Below are 6,466 nucleotides of genomic sequence, written 5' to 3'. Positions count from 1 at the left end.
TTACCTATACGATGGACTACTTGCTAGAGATGGGGTGCACCTTACGAAGACTGGAAAACATGTATTTGGAAGTCGCCTTGCTACACTCATCAGAAGAGCTTTAAACTAGAACAATGTGGGAAGGGAAGCAAAAGGCCAGAAAAAGCCATACAGCTGACAAATACTATTGAGATCTCTGCTACTGGAAGTGGAAAAGAAGAACAAAGACAAAAAAATCTAAATAATAAAAATATGGGAGGAAGAGAAACCAATCACAAACTAAAATGTTTTTATACAAATGCACAAAGCATGGGCAACAAACAAGGAGAATTGGAACTACTAATGCAGGAAAAGGAATATGATGTCATTGGAATCACTGAAACTTGGTGGGACGATACACATGATTGGAATAAAAGGCTAAAAGGATACAACTTATTTGCAAGAAACAGACTTGATAAACGAGGAGGAGGTGTTGCATTGTATGTTAGAAAAGCGTATATCTGCACAGAGATTGAAGCTTCAGAGACTGGGAGTTCTGTGGAAACTGTTTGGGTAAGAATACAAGGAGAGAACAACGGAAAGGACACCATTGTAGGCATTTACTACAGGCCACCTGGGCAAGCTGAAGATATGGATGAACTCTTTATGTATCAAATGACCAAGTTCTCCAAAAAATATGACGTAGTGGTCATGGGAGATTTCAACTATCCAGACATTTGTTGGGAATCTCTCTCAAGTAAAACTAACAGGTCAAGCAAATTCTTATCCTCTCTTGCTGACAACTTTATCTTCCAAAAGGTAGGGGAGAAAACAAGGGGATCTGCTACTTTGGATCTAATCCTTATAAACAGGGAGGAAATGGTTGAGGAGGTAAAGGTGGCTGGGACCCTAGGAGGCAGCGATCATGCTATTATAGAATTTTGGATAACTAGAGGAGGAAGACATGTGAAGACTCAAACTTCAAGGTTAGATTTTAGAAAGGCAGATTTTAAGAGACTCAGAAAGAGAATAGGAGGGATCCAATGGCTGGATGTCCTTGAGGACAAAAATGTCCAGGAAGGATGGGAAATTTTTAAAAATGAGATTCTCAAAGCACAATCGTTAACAATCCCGAAAAGTAGAAAGAATGGGAAGCATTTAAGGAAACCAGGATGGATGAACACAGAACTTAAACACATGCTAAAAAGAAAGAAAGAAATGTTTATTAAATGGAAAGAGGGAGGCATATCTAAATAAGATTATAATGCAGTCTGCAGATCCTGCAGTGCACGTATCAGGTTAGCTAAAGCTGACAATGAATTAAGGCTTGCAAGAGATGTCAAAAGCAATAAAAAAGGATTTTGGGGGTATGTCAAAAGTAAAAGAAAAGTCAAAGATGCTATAGGATTTTTACAGGATGAAAATGGAGAAATGGTAAGAGAGGATGTTGAGAAGGCCGAACTTTTTAATTCCTATTTTGCATCTGTTTTCTCTCAGAAAGAAAATGTAACATCAACTGATCTTCACTGTCCTTTTAAAGGAATAGAGGAATCCAAGTTATCAGTAAACAGAAAGATTGTGAGGGAATATTTAGCTAACATAAATGAGTTCAAGTCTCCAGGTCCAGATGAATTACACCCCAGAGTACTGAAGGAGATTGTAGAAGAAATTTTAGAACCACTCTCCATAATCTTTGAAAATTCTTGGAGAACAGGAGAAGTCCCAGAAGACTGGAGAAGAGCAAATGTTGTTCCTATCTTCAAAAAGGGGAAGAAGGTGGACCCAGGGAACTATAGGCCGGTGAGTCTGACTTCTATACCAGGAAAGATCTTTGAACAAATTATTAAACAACATGTATGTAAGTACATGGATAAGAATGAAGTGATTAACCAGAGTCAGCATGGGTTTGTAACTAACAAGTCATGTCAGACTAACTTAATTTCCTTCTATGACAGAATCACTGACTGGGTGGATCAGGGAAATGCTGTAGATATAGTATATCTTGACTTCAGCAAAGCATTTGACAAAGTATCTCACATCATCCTTATTGAAAAAATGACCAAGTATGCAATGGACCAGGCAACTGTTAGGTGGATTCATAACTGGCTTAGTGATCGGACTCAAAGGGTGGTTGTAAATGGCTTCACATCCAGCTGGATGAATGTCTCAAGTGGGGTACCACAGGGCTCCGTCCTGGGACCTGTATTGTTCAACATCTTTATCAATGATTTAGATGAAGGAATTGAGGGTAAACTGATTAAATTTGCTGATGACACAAAGCTAGGAGGGATAGCTAATACTAGAGAAGAGAGAGAGAGGATTCAAAAAGACCTAAATAAACTGGAGCAGTGGGCAGCAACCAACAGAATGGTTTTTAACAGGGAAAAATGCAAAGTACTACATCTGGGCAATAAAAATGAAAAAAGCATATACAGAATGGGAGGAATAGAGCTAAGCAACAGTACATGTGAAAAAGACTTAGGTATACTAATAGATCATAGACTGAACATGAGTCAACAGTGTGATGCAGCAGCAAAAAAGGCAAATACAATTCTGGGATGTATTAACAGAAGCATACAGTCTAGATCACGTGAAGTCATTATCGGTCTTTACTCCTCTTTGGTCAGACCTCATCTGGAATACTGTGTACAGTTTTGGGCACCACATTTTAAAAAAGACATCGACAAACTGGAGCAAGTTCAGAGAAGAGCGACCAGAATGGTGACTGGTCTGCAAACCATGTCCTATGAGGAACGGTTGCAGGATTTGGGAATGTTTAGCTTGCAAAAAAGAAGACTGAGAGGAGACTTAATAGCTGTCTACAAATATGTCAAGGGCTGTCACATTGTAGAAGGATCATCTTTATTCTCATTTGCACAAGGAAAGACTAGAAGCAATGGGATGAAACTAAATGGGAGGAGACACAGATTAGATATTAGAAAAAACTTTTTGACAGTTAGGGTGATTAATGAGTGGAACAGGCTGCCACGAGAGGTGGTGAGTTCCCCTTCAATGAACGTCTTCAAACAGAGGCTGGACAGACATCTGTCTGAGATGATCTAGTGAATCCTGCTTTGAGCAGGGGGTTGGACCAGATGACCCAGGAGGTCCCTTCCAACTCTACCATTCTATGATTCTAAGATGGGGACCTGGATGAGGCACATAGCCACAAGATGGGGACCTGGATGGGGAACATTGCCACAGGATGGGGACCTGGATGGGGCACATAGCCCCAAGATGGGGACCTGGATGGGGCACATAGCCCCAAGATGGGGACCTGGATGAGGCACATTAGTACAAGATGGGCGCCAGGATGGGGAACGTTGCCACAGGATGGGGACCTGGATGGGGCACATAGCCACAAGATCGGGACCTGGATGGGGCACAGAGCCACAAGATGGGGACCTGGATGGGGCACAGAGCCACAAGATGGGGACCAGAGCCACAAGATGGGGACCTGGATGGGGAACATTGCCACAGGATGGGGACCTGGATGAGGCACATAGCCCCAAGATGGGGACCTGGATGAGGCACATTAGTACAAGATGGGCGCCAGGATGGGGAACGTTGCCACAGGATGGGGACCTGGATGGGGCACATAGCCACAGGATGGGGACCTGGATGGGGCACATTAGTACAAGATGGGGAACATTACTACAAGATGTTTTCCATTATTACTATATGATGCTAATTGTAAGACAATATTACTGTATGTGGCCAATTGGGGGAAATAAAATTGTAAAAAAAATAAAAAATAAAATCAAGCATGAAAAAATATTGGGCACTAAAAATGCTGTTTTATATGTAAACTAAAGTAAACACAAAAAAGTGCACGTTTATTAACGCCACATCCATAACGACCCAAGCCATAAAAAAATAAACACGGCAAAAATGTTCAAAAGGTGTATACAAAAAAAATGGTATCACTAAAAATGTCACATTGAACAAAGAATGCGGCCCCCCAAATTCAAATTTTTTCCATGTGCGGCCCATATACCCAGCCGAGTTTGAGACCCCTGCTCTAGAACATGTCTGTCCACGATGTCAGGATAGTAATAGTAATACAATATTTCAGTGTGAAAACTGTAATCTCGACAAAGGAAAACCAGAGACGGCTGCATTCCCAGTCATTACACAAACAACCAGGCTACACAGGGAGAGGCAGGACAACAGGTAAAAACGGATACCACCACTTGGTATAAACCATGGTCTAGGTCAGAGCAATTGTCAATGGCAAATAGTTTTCCAGACATGTATAAAAATCCGATAGGATATTATAAGGCGGTGAAAGGGGTAGCTGAGAACTATGACGCTACGTGGAGTGATCTGGTACCGCTTTGTAATCTCAATGGTGGAGTACTGCTTGTTGAAAAAGAGCGGAGCCGTGTGTGTATGATGTGTGCGGAGCGGAGCCGTGTGCGTATGATGTATGCGGAGGGGAGCCTTGTGTGGACAGAGCGGAGCCGTGTGTGTATGATGTGTGCGGAGGGGAGCCTTGTGTGCACAGAGCGGAGCCGTGTGTGTATGATGTGTGCGGAGGGGAGCCTTGTGTGCACAGAGCGGAGCCGTGTGTGTATGATGTGTGCGGAGGGGAGCCTTGTGTGCACAGAGCGGAGCCGTGTGTGTATAATGTGTGTGGAGGGGAGCTGTGTGTGCACAGAGCGGAGCCGTGTGTGTATGATGTGTGTGGAGGGGAGCTGTGTGTGCACAGAGCGGAGCCGTGTGTGTATGATGTGTGCGGAGGGGAGCCTTGTGTGCACAGAGCGGAGCCGTGTGTGTATGATGTGTGCGGAGGGGAGCCTTGTGTGCACAGAGCGGAGCCGTGTGTGTATAATGTGTGTGGAGGGGAGCTGTGTGTGCACAGAGCGGAGCCGTGTGTGTATGATGTGTGCGGAGGGGAGCCTTGTGTGCACAGAGCGGAGCCGTGTGTGTATAATGTGTGTGGAGGGGAGCTGTGTGTGCACAGAGCGGAGCCGTGTGTGTATGATGTGTGCGGAGGGGAGCCTTGTGTGCACAGAGCGGAGCCGTGTGTGTATGATGTGTGCGGAGGGGAGCCTTGTGTGCACAGAGCGGAGCCGTGTGTGTATGATGTGTGCGGAGGGGATCCGTGGGTGCACAGAGCAGAGCCCTGTGTGTATGATGTGTGCGGAGCGGAACCGTGTGTGTATGATGTGTGCGGAGCGGAACCGTGTATGCACAGAGCAGAGCCGTTTGTTTGTGTTTGATGAATGAAAGTTATCTGATAGCTGATTAGACAGGAGTGGACCGAGCATTCCAGTTTACAGATGAAAGGCTAGATTAGAGGCAGGTCTATAGTTGGCAGTGCAGTTTTGGTCGAGGGATGTTTTTATTAGTTAAGGAAGGTGCATATCTACGGGGGCGAGTTTGGAATTTTCCCTGGCCCCAGCTGGCAGAGGGGTGTCACCAAGCCGCCTGATCTGGCAGTCCAAAGTGTATCCCAGGAGGCTGCATTTTGTCGGAAAGAAAGAAAAAAAACAAACGCCTCCTCTACCCCTTAATAGCCATGCCATGTCTCACTGTATTTCCCCGTTGACTATGACTACAGTAGATGACATAGTACAGGGGAAAATAAAACTACACCCACCGGTAGTCAATGGTAAATGTAATTTTAAGATTTTCCTACCTTATCTGGCCATGTGGTGTGTGTGACATGGTCAGACACATCCTGTTTAATTTATGAAGGAGTGCCTCTGAAACTCACAAAGCTTATGTAGACAATGCAAGAACTTCCAAAAATTAGAAGGAAGAGGGACTCCGATACACCCTGTATTAGACATTAAGGGCCTCATACACATTCCGTTAAAATTTTTAGGTAGTAGGACTCTTAGACTCATAAAGGCTATGTACTAAGTGCAAGGGATGACAAAAATTAGAAGCAGGGAATGCAAACAGCCTGGACGACATAGAAGAGGACCTCAGAAAACATTTTTTTTCCAATTAGTAAGGAGTGGGACTTCTATACTGGTAAAGCCTATGCAGTAAGTGCAAGAGCTACCAAAAATAAAAAGGAGGGACTGCAATACACCTTGGAAGACACATAGAGGAGGGCCTCAGAAAACATTTTTTCCCCATTTTTAAGTAGTAGGACTCCTAGACTGGTAAAGCCTATGCACTAAGTGCAAGAACTTTTTTCACTCCTTTATTGCCCCTGGAGGATATACATGTATTTGTGTAAGAGAATTGTAGAGGTACACAGAAATAATTTAATAAATAATTAACAAATTTTATTGAATACACCATTAAACAATTAAAAACATGAGCAGGCATGATTAAAAAAATGTGTGACAAAGAGGGGATGAGGGGGCATCTACAGCAACATGATTTAAAGTATACCCGGAGTTGTCAACAATCTAATTAATAAGGGATCTGGTGCAATATAAAGTGCATAGTGCAAACAGTACTTAGTAAAAGAAAAAATACTTAGTTCAGCAATTTAATCCATATACAGTGGGTACAGAAAGTATTCAGACCACTTTAACCCCTTCGC

The sequence above is a fragment of the Phyllobates terribilis genome, unplaced genomic scaffold (assembly GCF_046119375.1).
Source record: "Phyllobates terribilis strain yellow unplaced genomic scaffold, ASM4611937v1 Scaffold_5__5_contigs__length_657084704, whole genome shotgun sequence".
Lineage (NCBI taxonomy): Eukaryota > Metazoa > Chordata > Amphibia > Anura > Dendrobatidae > Phyllobates > Phyllobates terribilis.
The sequence above is the reverse complement of the archived record's forward strand: the minus strand, read 5'-3'. Positions refer to the sequence as shown.